General features: G+C 43.2%; 1 non-coding gene across 1 annotated transcript; it reads left to right on the top strand.

Annotated features, from left to right (window-relative positions):
* The first annotated feature begins 8954 nt into the window (after positions 1-8954).
* Positions 8955-9058, top strand: LOC130972296 (small nucleolar RNA R71). The gene has a single exon (XR_009083484.1). It is a non-coding gene; the product is annotated as a small nucleolar RNA R71 (small nucleolar RNA).
* Positions 9059-19870: the final 10812 nt, after the last annotated feature.

Genomic DNA, 19870 nt, shown 5'->3' with positions numbered 1-19870 from the left:
AATTATCACACCCGCGCCGCTTCTAGCTTTATTTGAGGACCCGTCCACGTAGAGATTCTATTTTGTGGGGGTTTCCGGTGTATCTGTAAATTCTGCGATGAAGTTGGCTAGGTATTGTGATTTGATGGCTGTCCGAGCTTTGTATTGAAGGTCGAATTCGAACAACTCGACTGCTCATTGTAAGATTCGGCCTGCCAGGTCTGTTTTCTGTAAGATCCCTTTTATGGGCTGCTTGGTCCGGACCCTGATGGTGTGGGCTTGGAAGTATGGACGAAGTCGTCGAGATGTTTGTATGAGAGCGTAGGCAAACTTCTCTATTTTTTGGTAGTTCAACTCGGCTCCCTGTAGTGCTTTACTGATGAAGTATACGGGTTGCTGCCCGTTGTCGTTTTCTCGGACTAGGGCAGAGGCTACTGCCCGACTTCCTACTGCGAGGTACAATATGAGCGGTTCTCCTTCTCGTGGCCGAGTTAGGATAGGTGGCTGTCCTAGGAACCTTTTGAAATCTTGGAAGGCCTGTTCGCACTCCGTTGTCCATTCAAACTTCTTTCCCTTCCTTAGAGTAGCGTAGAAGGGAAGAGATCTTATTGCCGATCCGGCTAGAAATTTGGACAAGGCTGCTAACCTCCCATTGAGTTGCTGTACCTCTTTGACACAAGTCGGGCTCTTCATGTCGAGTATGGCCTGACATTTGTCCGGGTTAGCTTCGATTCCTCTCTGTGTGAGCATAAAACCCAAGAATTTGCCGGCTTCTACGGTGAAGGTGCATTTTGCAGGATTGAGTCGCATGCCATGCCGTCTTATAGTGTCGAACACCTGGGTCAGTTTGGACAATAGTGTCTCTTCATTTTGTGTCTTTATTAGCATGTCGTCTACGTAGACTTCCATGATTTTTCCGATGTGATCCAAAAAGACCTTATTCATTAACCTCTGATAAGTAGCTCCTGCATTGTTAAGACCGAAAGGCATGACAACGTAGCAGTAGTTTGCTTTTGGGGTTAAGAAGGAAGTTTTTTCTTGGTCGGGTGGATACATTGGGATTTGATTGTATCCCGAATATGCATCCATGAACGAGGGGTATTTATATCCAGAGGAGGCTTCGACCAGTGCGTCGATACTTGGGAGTGGATAAGGATCCTTTGGGCAGGCTTTGTTGAGATCAGTGTAGTCGGTGCACATTTGCCACTTCCCGTTTGATTTTTTCACCAAGACGACGTTGGCTAGCCATAGTGGGTATTTGACTTCTCTTATGAATCCCGCCTCTAATAGAGCTTGTACCTGCTCTTCCACAGCATGAGAGCATTCTAGTCTGAGCTTTCTGCGCCTCTGTTGCACTGGCCGAGATCCTGGGTAGACTGCTAGTTTGTGGCACATTAACTTAGGGTCTATGCCTGGCATGTCTGCGGCCTTCCACGCAAAGAGGTCGACATTATCTCGTAAGAACTGTATGAGTGATTCTTTTATGTCTCCTTGTAGAATTGTACCGATACTGGTCGTTTGGTCCGGGGTATCCCCAATCTGGACTTTCTTTATTCTGCCTTCAGGTTGTGGGCGGAGTTCTTCCTGCCTCTGGACTCCACCGAGTTTGATTGTATGGAATTCTTCTCCTCTGCTTCTGAGATCTAGACTTTTGTTGTAACAGCGGCGTGCCGTCTTCTGATCCGCTTTTATTGTAGCTATCCCTTCTAGAGTTGGGAATTTCACGCATAGATGTGGGGTTAAGACTATTGCACCGAGCTGATTTAATGTTGTCTGGCCTATTAAGGGGTTATAGGATGAACCTACGTCGACCACGATGTAATCTATCTTGAGTGTTCTTGATTGGTTTCCTTTTCCAAAGGTTGTGTGCAATGAGATGTATCCGAGTGGTTGAACCGGGGTGTCTCCTAGTCTGAACAGGCTGTTTGGATATGCTCTGAGTTCTTTTTCTTCTAAACTGAGCTTGTCGAAGGTAGTTTTGAACAAGTTGTTGGCGGAGCTCCCTTGGTCTATCAGTGTGCGGTGGAGGTTTGTAGTCGTCAGTATAACAGTGATGACCATGGGATCGTCGTGTCCTGAGATTATACCGAATGCATCTTCTTTGGTGAAGGTAATCGCGGGGATGTCGGGTGCTTCCTTCTTCCCTTTAACATGATATACCTCTTTAAGATGTCTCTTGCGAGATGATTTGGAGAATCCTCCTCCCACAAATCCGCCGTGTATCATGTGAACGTGTCTTTCTGGTGTACGAGGTGACCTCTCGGTTCATCTGACATTTTCTTCCCTTCTTCTTTTTCTTTGCTCATCGTCCCGGGTGGCCAGATACCGATCTAGGTTCCCCTCTCTTACTAGTTTTTCTATGATATTTTTTAAGTCAAAATATTCATTGGTGGGATGCCCGCGGATTCGATGATATTCACAATATTCGGCCCGATTTCCTCCTCCTTTTTTGCCTTTGAGTGGTCGAGCTGGGGGTATTTTTTCGGTGTTGCATACCTCTCTGTAGACATCCACGAGAGATACCTGAAGGGGGGTATAATTGTGATATTTTTTATTTTTTCTCCATGTCGATCTTCCTTTTTTTTGGATTCTTTGTCCTTATCCCGGGAGGTAAATCTGAATTTCGAAGTCTCTCCTAGTTGAGAGTTTTCCTCCATGTTGATGTACTTTTATGCTCGTTCTTGTACTTCGTTTAGAGATGTGGGGTGTGGTGCGCGAAATTGTGATCCCTACACAACTTTGCACAACTAACCAGCTAGTGCACTGGGTCGTCCAAGTAATAAACCTTACGCGAGTAAGGGTCGATCCCACGGAGATTGTTGGTATGAAGCAAGCTATGGTCACCTTGTAAATCTCAGTCAGGCAGACTCAAATGGGTATAGATGATGAATAAAGCATAAAGATAAAGATAGAGATACTTATGTATATCATTGGTGAGAGCTTCAGATAAGCGTATGAAGATGCTTTCCCTTCCGTCTCTCTGCTTTCCTACTGTCTTCATCCAATCCTTCTTACTCCTTTCCATGGCAAGCTTATGCAAGGGTTTCACCGTTGTCAGTGGCTACCTCCCATCCTCTCAGTGGAAATGTTCAACGCACCCTGTCACGGCACGGCTATCCAGCTGTCGGTTCTCGGTCAGGCTGGAATAGAATCCAGTGATTCTTTTGCGTCTGTCACTAACGCCCCGCCTGCTAGGAGTTTGAAGCACGTCACAGTCATTCAATCATTGAATCCTACTCAGAATACCACAGACAAGGTTAGACCTTCCGGATTCTCTTGAATGCCGCCATCAGTTCTTACCTATACCACGAAGACTCTGATCTCACAGAATGGCTGGCTCGTTTGTCAGGCGAGCACTCGGTTGTCAGGCGATCAACGATGCATCGTGTATCAGGAATCCAAGAGATAAACACTAGAGCCTCATATGCTTGTAGAACAAGAGTGGTTGTCAGTCACTTTGTTCATAGGTGTGAATGATGATGAGTGTCACGGATCATCACATTCATCAAGTTGAAGAACAAGTGATATCTTGGACAAAGAACAAGCGGAATTGAATAGAAGAACAATAGTAATTGCATTAATACTCGAGGTACAGCAGAGCTCCACACCTTAATCTATGGTGTGTAAAAACTCCACCGTTGAAAATACATAAGAACAAGGTCTAGGCATGGCCGTGAGGCCAGCCTCCCAAAGTGGGTTCAATCATAAAAACATGATCAAAAGCTCTTAAGATTGAAAGATGAAAATACAATAGTAAAAGGTCCTATTTATAGGGAACTAGTAGCCTAGGGTGTACAGAGATGAGTAAATGACATAAAAATCCACTTCCGGGCCCACTTGGTGTGTGCTTGGGCTGAGCAATGAAGCATTTTCGTGTAGAGACTCTCCTTGGAGTTAAACGCCAGCTTTTATGCCAGTTTGGGCGTTTAACTCCCATTTTGGTGCCAGTTCCGGCGTTTAACGCTGGGAATTCTGAGGGTGACTTTGAACGCCGGTTTGGGCCATCAAATCTTAGGCAAAGTATGAACTATCATATATTGCTGGAAAGCCCAGGATGTCTACTTTCCAACGCCGTTGAGAGCGCGCCAATTGGGCTTCTGTAGCTCTAGAAAATCCACTTTGAGTGCAGGGAGGTCAGAATCCAACAGCATCTGCAGTCCTTTTTAGTCTCTGAATCAGATTTTTGCTCAGGTCCCTTAATTTCAGCCAGAAAATACCTGAAATCATAGAAAAACACACAAACTCATAGTAAAGTCCAGAAAAGTGAATTTTAACTAAAAACTAATAAAAATATACTAAAAACTCAACTCAAACTACTAAAAACATACTAAAAACAATGCCAAAAAGCGTACAAATTATCCGCTCATCACAACACCAAACTTAAATTGTTGCTTGTCCTCAAGCAACTGGAAATCAAATAAGATAAAAAGAAGAGAATATGCAATGAACTCCAAAAACATCTATGAAGATCAGTATTAATTAGATGAGCGGGGCTTTTAGCTTTTTGCCTCTGAACAGTTTTGGCATCTCACTTTATCCTTTGAAATTCAGAATGATTGGCTTCTTTAGGAACTCAGAATCCAGATAGTGTCATTGATTCTCCTAGTTAAGTATGATGATTCTTGAACACAGCTACTTTATGAGTCTTGGCCGTGGCCCAAAGCACTCTGTCTTCCAGTATTACCACCGGATACATACATGCCACAGACACATAATTGGGTGAACCTTTTCAGATTGTGACTTAGCTTTGCTAAAGTCCCCAATTAGAGGTGTCCAGGGTTCTTAAGCACACTCTTCTTGCCTTGGATCACAACTTTATTTCTTTCTTTTCCTTTCTTTTTCTCTTTCTTTTTCGTTTTTTTTTCGCTTGCTTCCCTTTTTTTTTGTATTCACTGCTTTTTCTTGCTTCAAGAATCATTTTTATGATTTTTCAGATTCTCAGTAACATGTCTCCTTTTTCATCATTCTTTCAAGAGCCAACATTCATGAACCACAAATTCAAAAGACATATGCACTGTTTAAGCATACATTCAGAAAACAAAAGTGTTGCCACCACATCAAAATAATTAAACTGTTATAAAATTCAAAATTCATGCAATTCTTCTCCTTTTCAATTAAGAACATTGTTAATTTACGAAAGGTGATGGATTCATAGGACATTCATATCTTTAAGGCGTAGACACTAAGACACTAATGATCATAAGACGCAAACATGGACAAACATAAAGCATAAATTTTCGAAAAACAAGAAAATAAAGAACAAGGAGATTAAAGAACGGGTCCACCTTAGTGATGGCGGCTTGTTCTTCCTCTTGAAGGTCTTATGGAGTGCTTGAGCTCCTCAATGTCTCTTCCTTGTCTTTGTTGCTCCTCTCTCATGATTCTTTGATCTTCTCTAATTTTATGGAGGAGAATAGAGTGTTCTTGGTGCTCCACCCTTAGTTGTCCCATGTTGGAACTCAACTCTCCTAGGGAGGTGTTAATTTGCTCCCAATAGTCTTGTGGAGGAAAGTGCATCCCTTGAGGCATCTCAGGGATTTCATGATGAGAGGGGTCTCTTGTTTGCTCCATCTTCTTCTTAGTAATGGGCTTGTCCTCATCAATGGGGATGTCTCCCTCTATGTCAACTCCAACTGAATAACAGAGGTGACAAATGAGGTGAGGAAAGGCTAACCTTGCCAAGGTAGAGGACTTGTCCGCCACCTTATAGAGTTCTTGGGCTATAACCTCATGAACTTCTACTTCTTCTCCAATCATGATGCTATGGATCATGATGGCCCGGTCTAGAGTAACTTCGGACCGGTTGCTAGTAGGAATGATTGAGCGTTGAATAAACTCCAACCATCCTCTAGCCACGGGTTTGAGGTCATGCCTTCTCAATTGAACCGGCTTCCCTCTTGAATCTCTCTTCCATTGGGCGCCCTCTTCACAAATGTCAGTGAGGACTTGGTCCAACCTTTGATCAAAGTTGACCCTTCTAGTGTAAGGATGTTCATCTCCTTGCATCATGGGCAAGTTGAATGCTAACCTTACATTTTCCGGACTAAAATCCAAGTATTTCCCCCGAACCATAGTAAGCCAATTCTTTGGATCCGGGTTCACACTTTGATCATGGTTCTTGGTGATCCATGCATTTGCATAGAACTCTTGAACCATTAAGATTCCGACTTGTTGAATGGGGTTGGTAAGAACTTCCCAACCTCTTCTTCGAATCTCATGTCGGATCTCCGGATATTCACTCTTTTTGAGTGAAAAAGGGACCTCGGGGATCACCTTCTTCAAGGCCACAACTTCATAGAAGTGGTCTTGATGCACCCTTGAGATGAATCTCTCCATCTCCCATGACTCGGAGGTGGAAGCTTTTGCCTTCCCTTTCCTCTTTCTAGAGGTTTCTCTGGCCTTAGATGCCATAAATGGTTATGAAAAAATAAAAAGCAATGCTTTTACCACACCAAACTTAAAAGGTTTGCTCGTCCTCGAGCAAAAGAAGAAAGAAGAGAGTAGAAGAAGAAGAAATGAGGAAGAAGGGAATGGCTTTGTGTTCGGCCAAAGAGGGGGAGAAGTGGTGTTTAGGTTGTGTGAAAATGAAGGGGTGAAGAAGGGTTTATATAGGAGAGGGGAGGGGTATGGTTCGGTCATGTATGGGTGGGTTTGGGAGGGAAAGTGGTTTGAATTTGAATGGTGAGGTAGGTGGGGTTTTATGAAGGATGGATGTGAGTGGTGAAGAGAAAGATGGGATTTGATAGGTGAAGGGTTTTTGGGGAAGAGGGGTTGAGGTGATTGGTGAATGGGTGAAGAAGAGAGAGAGTGGTGGGGTTGGTGGGGATCTTGTGGGGTCCACAGATCCTGAGGTGTCAAGGAAAAGTCATCCCTGCACCAAATGGCATTCAAAATCATGTTTTGAGCCAATTCTGGCGTTAAACGCCGGGCTGGTGCCCATTTCTGGCGTTTAACGCCAGGTTCTTGCCCTTTTCTGGCATTTAACGCCAGTCTGGTGCCCCTTTCTGGCGTTAAACGCTCAGAATGGTGCCAGACTGGGCGTTAAACGCCCACCTGCTAGCCTTACTGGCGTTTAAACGCCAGTAAGTTCCTCCTCCAGGGTGTGCTGTTTTTCTTCCTATTTTTCATTCTGTTTTTGCTTTTTCAATTGTTTTTGTGACTTCTCATGATCATCAACCTACAAAAAAACATAAAATAACAAAAGGAAAAATATAATATTGGGTTGCCTCCCAACAAGCGCTTCTTTAATGTCAGTAGCCTGACAGAGGGCTCTCATGGAGCCTCACATTTGCTCAGAGCAATGTTGGAACCTCCCAACACCAAACTTAGAGTTTGAATGTGGGGGTTCAACACCAAACTTAGAGTTTGGTTGTGGCCTCCCAACACCAAACTTAGAGTTTGACTGTGGGGGCTCTGTTTGACTCTGATTTGAGAGAAGCTCTTCATGCTTCCTCTCCATGGTGACAGAGGGATATCCTTGAGCCTTAAACACAAAGAATTCTTCATTCACTTGAATGATCAATTCACCTCCATCAACATCAATCACAGCCTTTGCTGTGGCTAGGAAGGGTCTGCCAAGGATGATGGATTCATCCATGCTCTTCCCAGTCTCTAGGACTATGAAATCAGCAGGGATGTAATGGTTTTCAATCTTCACCAAAATATCCTCTACAAGTCCATGAGCTTGTTTTCTTGAGTTGTCTGTCATCTCTAATGAGATTCTTGCAGCTTGCACCTTAAAGATCCCTAGCTTCTCCATTACAGAGAGAGGCATGAGGTTTACACTTGACCTTAGGTCACACAGAGCCTTCTTGAAGGTCATGGTGCCTATGGTACAAGGTATGGAAAACTTCCCAGGATCTTGTCTCTTTTGAGGTAATTTCTGCCTAGACAAGTCATTTAGTTCTTTGGTGAGCAAAGGGGGTTCATCCTCCTAAGTCTCATTTCCAAATAACTTGTCATTTAGCTTCATGATTGCTCCAAGGTATTTAGCAACTTGCTCTTTAGTGACATACTCATCCTCTTCAGAGGAAGAATACTCATCAGAGCTCATGAAGGGCAGAAGTAAGTCCAATGGAATCTCTATGGTCTCATTTTGAGCCTCAGATTTCCATGGTTCCTCATTGGGGAACTCAGTGGAGGTCAGTGCACGCCCATTGAGGTCTTCCTCAGTGGCGTTCACTTCCTCTCCCTCCTCTCCAAATTCGGCCATGTTGATGGCCTTGCACTCTCCTTTTGGATTTTCTTCTGTGTTGCTTGGAAGAGTACTTGGAGGGAGTTCAGTAACTTTCTTGCTCAGCTGTCCCACTTGTGCCTCCAAATTCCTAATGGAGGACCTTGTTTCAATCATGAAACTTTGAGTGGTTTTGATTAGATCAGAGATCATGGTTGCTAAGTCAGAGTGGTTCTGCTTAGAATTCTCTGTCTGTTGCTGAGAAGATGATGGAAAAGGCTTGCCATTGCTAAACCTGTTTCTTCCACCATTATTGTTGTTGAAACCTTGTTGAGGTCTCTCTTGATTCTTCCATGAGAAATTTGGGTGATTTCTCCATGAAGAATTATAGGTGTTTCCATAGGGTTCTCCTAGGTAATTCACCTCTTCCATTGAAGGGTTCTCAGGATCATAAGCTTCTTCTTCAGATGAAGCATCCTTAGTACTGCTTGGTGCATTTTGCATTCCAGACAGACTTTGAGAAATCAAATTGTCTTGTTGAGTCAATATCTTGTTCTGAGCCAGAATGGCATTCAGAGTATCAATCTCAAGAACTCCTTTCTTCTGACTTGTCCCATTGTTCACATGATTCCTTTCAGAAGTGTACATGAATTGGTTATTTGCAACCATTTCAATTAGCTCTTGAGCTTCTGCAGGCGTCTTCTTCAGATGAAGAGATCCTCCAGCAGAGCTATCCAAAGACATCTTGGATAGTTCAGAGAGACCATCATAGAAAATACCTATGATGCTCCATTCAGAAATCATGTCAGATGGACATTTTCTGATCAATTGTTTGTATCTTTCCCAAGCTTCATAGAGGGATTCTCCTTCCTTCTGTCTGAAGGTTTGGACTTCCACTCTAAGCTTACTCAATTTTTGAGGTGGAAAGAACTTTACCAAGAAGGCATTGACTAGCTTTTCCCATGAGTCCAGGCTTTCTTTAGGTTGTGAGTCTAACCATGTCCTAGCTCTAGCTCTATCTCTTACAGCAAAAGGGAATAGCATAAGTCTGTAGACCTCAGGGTCAACCCCATTAGTCTTGACAGTGTCACAGATTTGCAAGAATTCAGCTAAGAACTGATGAGGATCTTCCAATGGAAGTCCATGGAACTTGCAATTCTGTTGCATTAGAGAAACTAATTGAGGCTTAAGCTCAAGGTTGTTTGCTCCAATGGCAGGGATAGAGATGCTTCTCCCATAGAAGTCGGGAGTAGGTGCAGTAAAGTCACCCAGCACCTTCCTTGCATTGTTGTTGTTTTCGGCTGCCATGTGTTCTTCTTCTTTGAAGAATTCGGTTAGGTCCTCTACAGAGAATTGTGCCTTAGCTTCTCTTAGCTTTCGCTTCAAGGTCCTTTCAGGTTCAGGGTCAGCTTCAACAAGAATGCCTTTGTCTTTGTTCCTGCTCATATGAAAGAGAAGAGAACAAGAAAATGTGGAATCCTCTTTGTCACAGTATAGAGATTCCTTGAGGTGTCAGAGGAATAGAAAAATAGAAGAAAGAAGTAGAAGAATTCGAACTTAATTAGATAGAGTTCGAATTATGCATTGAGAATGAGTGATACTCCATAAATAGAAGGATGTGGGAGGAGAGGAAGAAATTTTCGAAAAATTAATTAAAAAGATTTTTAAAAACATTTTGAAAAACTTTAATTAGATTTTCGAAAAACAAGAGTGAAAAAGAGATCAAGTAATTTTTGAAAAAGATTTTTGAAATTAGAAATCAAAAAGATATGATAAAAAAAACTGTTTTGAAAAAGATGTGATTAAAAAGATATGATAAAAAAAAGTTATGCTTTTTTAAAAAGATATGATTGAAAAGATATTATTTGAAAACAATTTTAAAAAGATTTAATTTTAAAAATTAATGACTTGCCTAACAAGAAAAGATATGATTCAAACATTAAACCTTTCTCAACAGAAAAGGTAACATACTTAAAATGTTCAATCAAATCATTAATTGTTAGTAAGTACCTTTGAAAAAGGAAAGAAATTGATTTTGAAAACATTTGATTGAAAAGATATGATTTGAAAAAGATTTGATTTGAAAAACTTTGAAAACTTGAAAAAAATTGATTTTGAAAACAAAATCCTCTCCCTTGTGCCATCCTGGCGTTAAACGCCCAAAATCGTGCACATTCTGGCGTTTAACGCCCAATGCACTACCTTTTTGGGCGTTAAACGCCCAACCAGGCACCCTGGCTGGCGTTTAAACGCCAGTCTGTCCTTCTTCACTGGGCGTTTTGAACGCCCAGCTTTTTCTGTGTAATTCCTCTGCTGCATGTTCTGAATCTTCAGTTCCCTGTACTATTGACTTGAAAATAGAACCAAGATCAAATAAACAAGGCATGCAAGACACCAAACTTAAATTTAGACACTAGACTCAAACAAGAAACATAAAATATTTTTTTGGTTTTTATGATTTTAAAATTTTTTTGGATTTTTCGAAAATTATATGAAAATAGAAAATAAAGGTTTCAGAATTCTCAATTTGGATTCCAGGAATCATTGCAATGTTAGTCTAAGACTCCGGTCCAGGAATTAGACATGGCTTCACAGCCAGCCAAGCTTTCAAAGAAAGCTTCGGTCCAAAACACTAGACATGGCCAATGGCCAGCCAAGCCTTAGCAGATCATTGCTCCAACAGCAAGATTGATAGAAATCAACAAGCTCTTGTGATGATAAGTTGAAACCTCGGTCCAATAAGATTAGACATGGCTTCTCAGCCAGCCAGACTTCAACAGATCATCATGAAACTCTAGAATTCATTCTTAAGAACTCTAAAAAAAATACCTAATCTAAGCAACAAGATGAACCGTCAGTTGTCCATACTCGAAACAATCCCCGGCAACGGCGCCAAAAACTTGGTGCGCGAAATTGTGATCCCTACACAACTTTGCACAACTAACCAGCAAGTGCACTGGGTCGTCCAAGTAATAAACCTTACGCGAGTAAGGGTCGATCCCACGGAGATTGTTGGTATGAAGCAAGCTATGGTCACCTTGTAAATCTCAGTCAGGCAGACTCAAATGGGTATAGATGATGAATAAAACATAAAGATAAAGATAGAGATACTTATGTATATCATTGGTGAGAGCTTCAGATAAGCGTATGAAGATGCTTTCCCTTCCGTCTCTCTGCTTTCCTACTGTCTTCATCCAATCCTTCTTACTCCTTTCCATGGCAAGCTTATGCAAGGGTTTCACCGTTGTCAGTGGCTACCTCCCATCCTCTCAGTGGAAATGTTCAACGCACCCTGTCACGGCACGGCTATCCAGCTGTCGGTTCTCGGTTAGGCCGGAATAGAATCCAGTGATTCTTTTGCGTCTGTCACTAACACCCCGCCTGCTAGGAGTTTGAAGCACGTCACAGTCATTCAATCATTGAATCCTACTCAGAATACCACAGACAAGGTTAGACCTTCCGGATTCTCTTGAATGCCGCCATCAGTTCTTGCCTATACCACGAAGACTCTGATCTCACGGAATGGCTGGCTCGTTTGTCAGGCGAGCAATCGGTTGTCAGGCGATCAACCATGCATCGTGTATCAGGAATCCAAGAGATAAACACTAGAGCCTCATATGCTTGTAGAACAAGAGTGGTTGTCAGTCACTTTGTTCATAGGTGAGAATGATGATGAGTGTCACGGATCATCACATTCATCAAGTTGAAGAACAAGTGATATCTTGGACAAAGAACAAGCGGAATTGAATAGAAGAACAATAGTAATTGCATTAATACTCGAGGTACAGCAGAGCTCCACACCTTAATCTATGGTGTGTAGAAACTCCACCGTTGAAAATACATAAGAACAAGGTCTAGGCATGGCCATGAGGCCAGCCTCCCAAAGTGGGTTCAATCATAAAAACATGATCAAAAGCTCTTAAGATTGAAAGATGAAAATACAATAGTAAAAGGTCCTATTTATAGGGAACTAGTAGCCTAGGGTGTACAGAGATGAGTAAATGACATAAAAATCCATTTCCGGGCCCACTTGGTGTGTGCTTGGGCTGAGCAATGAAGCATTTTCGTGTAGAGACTCTCCTTGGAGTTAAACGCCAGCTTTTATGCCAGTTTGGGCGTTTAACTCCCATTTTGGTGCCAGTTCCGGCGTTTAACGCTGGGAATTCTGAGGGTGACTTTGAACGCCGGTTTGGGCCATCAAATCTTGGGAAAAGTATGGACTATCATATATTGCTGGAAAGCCCAGGATGTCTACTTTCCAACGATGTTGAGAGCGCGCCAATTGGGCTTTTGTAGCTCCAGAAAATCCACTTCGAGTGCAGGGAGGTCAGAATCCAACAGCATCTGCAGTCCTTTTCAGTCTCTGAATCAGATTTTTGCTCAGGTCCCTTAATTTCAGCCAGAAAATACCTGAAATCACAGAAAAACACACAAACTCATAGTAAAGTCCAGAAAAGTGAATTTTAACTAAAAACTAATAAAAATATACTAAAAACTCAACTCTAACTACTAAAAACATACTAAAAACAATGCCAAAAAGCGTACAAATTATCCGCTCATCAGGGTGCTTCTTCGATATAGATTGGCTAAAAGGTCCCTCTTGCAAGCCATTGATGAGGCCCATAATGGCGGCCTCTGTTGGTAGGTTCTGTATGTCTAGGCACATTTTGTTGAATCTTTCCATGTAGTTGCAGAGAGTTTCCCGTTCTCCTTGCCTGATTCCTAATAGACTTGGAGCGTGCTTAGCTTTGTCTTTTTGGATGGAGAATCTGGCCAAAAACTTCTTTGCCAAGTTGTCGAAACTCGAGATGGACTTAGAAGGTAGATTGTCGAACCATCTAATTGCCGTCTTTGTTAAAGTAGTAGGGAAGGCTTTGCAACGAATTGCATCTGAGGTGTCAGTGAGGTATATTCTACTTCTGAAATTACTGAGATGGTGGTTGGGGTCTGTAGTGCCGTCGTATAAAGTCATATATAGGAGTTTAAAGTCTTTTGGGATTTTGGTCTTCATGATCTCTTTGGAGAATGGATCTTCTTCCTTGCAGGAGCTGTCATCGTGAGGGGATCGGTTGGCTTTGGTCTTGAGATTGGCTTCGAGTTTTAAGAGTTTTTTCTCCAATTCCTGGCGTCGCCTTTTATTTCCTTCTGTAGGTCTTTCTCAGCCTCTCGTTGTTGTAGGGCTTCTTCTTCCAGTTGTTTTAAATGGTCTTGAAGCGCCTCCATGGTTCCTGCGTTCGGCGAATTCTTTTTGTTGTTAAGTTGAGAAGTATCCTTTGGGGTAGTGTCTGCGTTTTTGTGCGGCATTCTATCCTCTAGATCTGAATTGTGATCATTGTCATGGTCGTCCGCCATAATGATGGGATGACTTCCAGGTTTCTCGGCAACGGCGCTAATGTTCCGAGGGTTACCTGAAACTGTAGGTCGATCTCGGACGAGATCTTCTGTACCGGTCGGAGCTGTCGTGTCCAACTTGTTGGACGGAGTGATGGTGCTGATCCTTCGTTACCGGAGGGTGGTGGTACCTGCAAGGGACTCCGATGCTTAAGTTAGCAAGTGTATTAAGCAGGTTTTTTAGTAGGATCAGAGTATGAGTTATACCTGGGTGCTCCAGCGTATTTATAATGGTGTAGAGTGACCCTTCTTAGATAAGATAAGTTAGTTATCTTATCTTATCTTTATCTATGAGCGAGGTCATCTTATCTTTAAAGAAACCGCCTTTATCTCTATAGGCTTGGTCTGCCCTTAGATTCGGGTCGTGTTCCTCTGTTTGGGCCCTTTATTGGGCTTTCTTGGTAATTTGGCCGAGCTCTTTGAGAAGAGGTCAGATTGTCCTGACCTGAAGAGGTCGGTCGCTTTGTCGGTAGAACATCCCGGGTCGGACAGCTCGTCCCAGGGTATGAACAACCACCGCCAAGTCCAACAAGTCAGACACGGCAGCTCCGGCCACCATCATCAAGTCGGACTCAACAGCGCCGACCAGTACAGAAGATCTCGTCCGAGATCGACCTACAGTTTAAGGTAACCCTCAGAACATTGGCGTCGTTTCCGGGGAACCTGGAAGTCATCCCATCATCATGGCAGACGACCTTAACAACGACCACAACTTAGATCTAGAAAATAGAACACCGCAGAAGGACGCGGACACTACACCAAAGGAAATGTCTCAACCCAACGAAGACAAGAATTCACCAAGCACAGAAATCATGGAGGCACTTCAAGCTCAATAGGATCGCCTCAAACAACTCAAAAAAGAGGCGGATCATCAACGAGAAACCGAGAGGGACCTTCGGAGAGAAACTAGGCGACGCCGAGAGTTAGAGGACAAGCTCCCAAAGCTCGAAGCCGACCTCAAAACAAAAACCATCCAGCCTGATCCCGAAGACAGTTCCCACAAAAATCAAGACCCATTCACTAAAGAGATCCTGAAAGCTAAAGTCCCAAAGGACTTCAAAGCTCCCGACATGACCCCGTACGACGGCACATCGGATCCAAGCCATCACCTCAACAAATTCAAAAGCAGAATGTATCTCACTGACGCCTCAGACACCATTCGATGCAAAGCCTTCCCGACAGTTTGCCTCCAAGATCCATCACAAGTTTTGATGACCTTGCTAAAAAGTTACTCACCAGGTTCTCCATCCAGAAGGATAAAGCCAAACACGCTCCAAGCTTCCTAGGGATCAAGCAAGAAGATCGGGAAAGTCTTCGCAACTATATGGAAAAATTTAAAAAAGCATGTCTGGATATACAAAGTCTACCAACCGAAGCAGCCTTTATGGAACTCATCAATGGCCTTAGAGAAGGACTTTTCAGCCACTCAATATCCAAGAAGTACCCAACATCTCTAATCGAGGTTCAAAGAAAGGGTGGAAAAATATATCAATATGGAGGAGAACTCCCGATTGGGAGACAGCTCAAAAACCGGATTCTCTTAACCCACCAAGGGACAAGGATAAAGAGTCCAAGAAAAAAGAAGATCAACCCGGTGAGAAGCCTAGAAAATACCACAATTACACCCACCCCTTCGGGTGTCTCTTGTGGATGTCTACTGAGAAATATGCCACACTGAGAAGATCCCACCACCTCGCCCAATCAAAAGCAAAAAAGGAGGAGGAAATCAGACAGAATACTGCAAGTACCACCAAATCTACGGACATCCTACTAACGAGTGTTTCGACCTAAAGAATTTCATAGAGAAATTGGCAAGAGAAGGTCGATTAGATCGGTACTTAGCCAATAAAGCGAATGAACCAAGAAAAAGAAGAAGGGACGAGGAGGTCGGACGAGCTGAAGGTCCACCTCAAGCCAAAGAGGTCGAATGAGTTGAAGGTCCACCTCACACTGAAGAGGTCGGACGAGATGAAGGTCCACCTCACACCAAAGAGGTCGGATGAGCTGAAGGTCCACCTCATGCTAATGAGGTTGGACGAGTTGAAGGTCCACCTCATGCCAAAGAGGTTGGACGAGCTGAAGGTTCCACCTCACACCAAAGAGGTCGAACGAGCTGAAGGTTCCACCTCACACCAAAGAGGTCGGACGAGTTGAAGGTCCGCTTCACACCGAAGAGGTCGGAGGAGTTGAACGCCCATCCCCCACCAAAGAGGTCGGACGAGTTGAAGGTCCACCTCACGCCGAAGAGGTCGGACAAGTTGAAGGTCCACCTCACACCAAAGAGGTCGGACAAGTTGAAGGTCCACCCTACACCGAAGAGGTTTGACAAGTTGAACGTCCACCTCACACCCCTGAGACACATGTTCATGGAGGATTCGTAGGAGGATGGATCTCTAAATCATCTTGTAAAAGACACCTCAAAGAGGGATATTAAGGAAGGGAGAGAGGTTTGAATAAGACAACGGGGTACAAATAAGCCTTCCGAGATTTCAAAATTCTTGGGGCAACCACCCATTCTTACCCGACCAAGGGAAAGTGAAGAACTCATATTATACCTCGTAGTGGGAAGTCGGGCAATAGCCTCAGTATTAGTCAGAGAAGACGAAAGTGGGCAACAACCCGTCTACTTCATCAGCAAAGCTCTACAAGGGGCCAAACTAAACTATCAAAAGATAGAAAAAGTTCGCCTACACCCTCATACTTACCTCTCGACGACTCCACCCATACTTTCAAGCTCACACTATCAGAGTTCGGACCAACCAGCCCATAGAAGGCATCCTACAGAAAACAGACTTAGCAGGAAGAATCCTATAGTGGGCAGTCAAGTTATCCGAATTCGATCTTTGACATAAAGCTCAGACATCCATCAAATCACAGTATCCGGCCGACTTCATTACAGAGTACACTGACACCCCGGGAACTCCCACAAAATGGAATCTCTATGTAGACGACTCTTCAAACAAAACCAGGAGTGGTGCAAGTGTAATTATAGAAAGCGATCAGGGAACCCAAATCGAGCTAAGCAACCAAGCTGAATATGAGGCACTACTGGCTGGTTTAAAGGCTGGCTAAGAAGGTAGGAGCTTACCGTGTCCAGTGATTCACAAGTAGTCACCTCACAAATAGAAGGGAGCTACCAAGCTAAGTATCCCACCATGAAAAAATACCTCGGGGTAATTCGGGGAACCCTGGACAAAACCAGAAAATAGCTTGGACAATTCGAGAATATGAGGTTCGACATATATCTCGGGAACAGAATGCCCGAGCTGGTGCATTTTCAAAACAAGTCAGCAGCAACAGCTCGGACAATTCGGGGGATATGAGGTCCGACATATATCTCGAGAATAGAATGCCCGAGCTGCTATACTTTCAAAACTAGCCAACACCAAACTAGGGGGCAAAAATAGAAGCCTCATCCAAGAAACACTGCAAAATCCATCAACCTCAGAGGAAGAAAAGGTCCTAACCATATTAGGTCAGGGTCGTTCCCCCGGAGTCAAGAAAGGAAAACAAACCCTCTCCTCAGGGTCCGGCGACACCAACTCATAATTCTTCTCCTCATCCATATCCCTACAAATTCTATGGAATCTCCTAAGTCACACACAGTACTCAGGGTCAGCCACAATAACACACATTAAAACTATGGAATTCAGCCAGTTAGACATGCCGTCTGGGATCTTAGTAGACATCTCAGCAATGTTTTTGTAGGAAGACATAGGTCAAATATTCCTACAGTAAGAAAAAGAAAAATAGGGTTACTATCAAATAACTCGGGCAAATAAGGAAATAACGCGGACAATAATAGCAAAACATCAAGTGTCAGATACAGCAGTAAAAGAGAAACCCCATGACTCACATGAAAGTCTAGGGGCACCCTTTGGAGGTAAAAACAGAGCAAAAACCCAAATACAAAGTCAAAGCTTTACATCAAAAGCATGCTAACTTCCACATTGCCCCACCAGAGGAGCTCATCAGTGTAAACATCACCTTGGCCGTTCGCAAAGTGGGGACTCAACCTCCTCGGACCCCTTCCCCAAGGATCGGGACAAGCCAAGTTCCTCATTGTAGGGGTGGATTACTTCACAAAATGGATTAATGTAGACCCCCTAGCTAATGCCATTGCTCAAAGAAGTCGAAAATTCCTATATAGAAACATTGTCACAAGGTTTGGGGTCCCTTACTCCATCACCACAGACAATGGCACTCAATTCACAGACGCAGACTTTAGAAAGTTGATAGCTGACTTGAAAATAAAGCACCAATTCACATCCGTAGAACACCCACAAGCCAATGGACAAGCAGAAGCTGCCAACAAAGTCATACTAGCTGGGTTAAAACAAAAACTATAGGACGCAAAGGGAGTTTGGGCTAAAGAGCTCTCACAAGTCCTATGGGCATATCAGACAACTCCACACTTCACAACGGGAGAATCACCCTTCCGATTGGCTTACAGAATGAAGGTAATGATCCCGGTAAAAGTTGAAGAAAGGATCCCCCCAAACGATCCTCTACAGTAAAGAAGCCAACTGCCAAAATTCAAAGGGAAGAGCTTGACCTACTTCCAGAAATCTGAGAAAGAGCTCGAATCAGAGAAGAGGTGCTAAAACGTCGCACGGCCTCAAGGTACGATCAAAAGGTAATACAGTGGTGCACGAAATTGTGATTCATTCTTTTCACAACTCAAACAGTCCCCGGTAATGGCTCCAAAAACTTGGTGCTCAATACCATGGTCTAAACATAATTTCACAACTTCGCACAACTAACCAGCAAGTGCACTGGGTCGTCCAAGTAATAAACCTTACGCGAGTAAGGGTCGATCCCACGGAGATTGTTGGTATGAAGCAAGCTATGGTCACCTTGTAAATCTTAGTCAGGCAGATTCAAATGGTTATGGATGATATACGAATAAAGCATAAAATAAGGATAGAGATACTTATGTACTTTATTGGTGAGAATTTCAGATAAGCGTATGGAGATGCTTTGTCCCTTCCGTCTCTCTGCTTTCCTACTGTCTTCATCCAATCCTTCTTACTCCTTTCCATGGCAAGCTGTATGTTGGGCATCACCGTTGTCAGTGGCTACAATCCCGTCCTCTCAGTGAAAATGTTCAACGCACCCTGTCACGGCACGGCTAATCATCTGTCGGTTCTCAATCAGGTTGGAATAGAATCCATTGATTCTTTTGCGTCTGTCACTAACGCCCAGCCTTCAGGAGTTTGAAGCTCGTCACAGTCATTCAATCATTGAATCCTACTCAGAATACCACAGACAAGGTTTAGACCTTCCGGATTCTCTTGAATGCCGCCATCAATTCTAGCTTATACCACGAAGATTCCGATTAAGGGATCCAAGAGATATCCACTCAATCTAAGGTAGAACGGATGTGGTTGTCAGGCACACGTTCATAGGTGAGAATGATGATGAGTGTCACGGATCATCACATTCATCATGTTGAGGAACAAGTGATATCTTAGAACAAGAATAAGCTGAATTGAATAGAAGAACAATAATAATTGCATTAATACTGGAGGTACAGCAGAGCTCCACACCTTAATCTATGGTGTGTAGAAACTCCACCGTTGAAAATACATAAGAACAAGGTCTAGGCATGGCCGAATGGCCAGCCTCCCAATGATCTAAGAACTAGGCATCCAAAGATGATCAAAAGATCCAAAATGATCCAAAGATAAAAATACAATAGCAAAAGGTCCTATTTGTAGAGAACTAGTAGCCTAGGGTTTACAGAAATGAGTAAATGACATAAAAATCCACTTCCGGGCCCACTTGGTGTGTGCTTGGGATGAGCATTGAAGCTTTTTCGTGTAGAGACTTCTCTTGGAGTTAAACGCCAACTTTTGTGCCAGTTTGGGCGTTTAACTCCCATTCTTGTGCCAGTTCCGGTGTTTAACGCCGGGCAGTTTTGAGCTGCTTTAGAACGCCGGTTTGGGCCATCAAATCTCGAGCAAAGTATGGACTATTACACATTGCTGGAAAGCCCAAGATGTCTACTTTCCAACGCAATTGAGAGCGCGTCAATTGGGCTTCTGTAGCTCCAGAAAATTCACTTCGAGTGCAGGGAGGTCAGAATCTAACAGCATCTACAGTCCTTTTCAGCCTCTGAATCAGATTTTTGCTCAGGTCCCTCAATTTCAGCCAGAAAATACCTGAAATCACAGAAAAACACACAAACTCATAGTAAAGTCCAGAAAAGTAAATTTTAACTAAAAACTAATAAAAATATAATAAAAACTAACTAAAACATACTAAAAACATGCTAAAAACAATGCCAAAAAGCGTATAAATTATCCGCTCATCACAACACCAAAC

The sequence above is a fragment of the Arachis stenosperma genome, chromosome 3, assembly GCF_014773155.1.
Source record: "Arachis stenosperma cultivar V10309 chromosome 3, arast.V10309.gnm1.PFL2, whole genome shotgun sequence".
NCBI classification, from domain to species: Eukaryota; Viridiplantae; Streptophyta; class Magnoliopsida; order Fabales; family Fabaceae; genus Arachis; species Arachis stenosperma.
The sequence above is the reverse complement of the archived record's forward strand: the minus strand, read 5'-3'. Positions and strand labels throughout refer to the sequence as shown.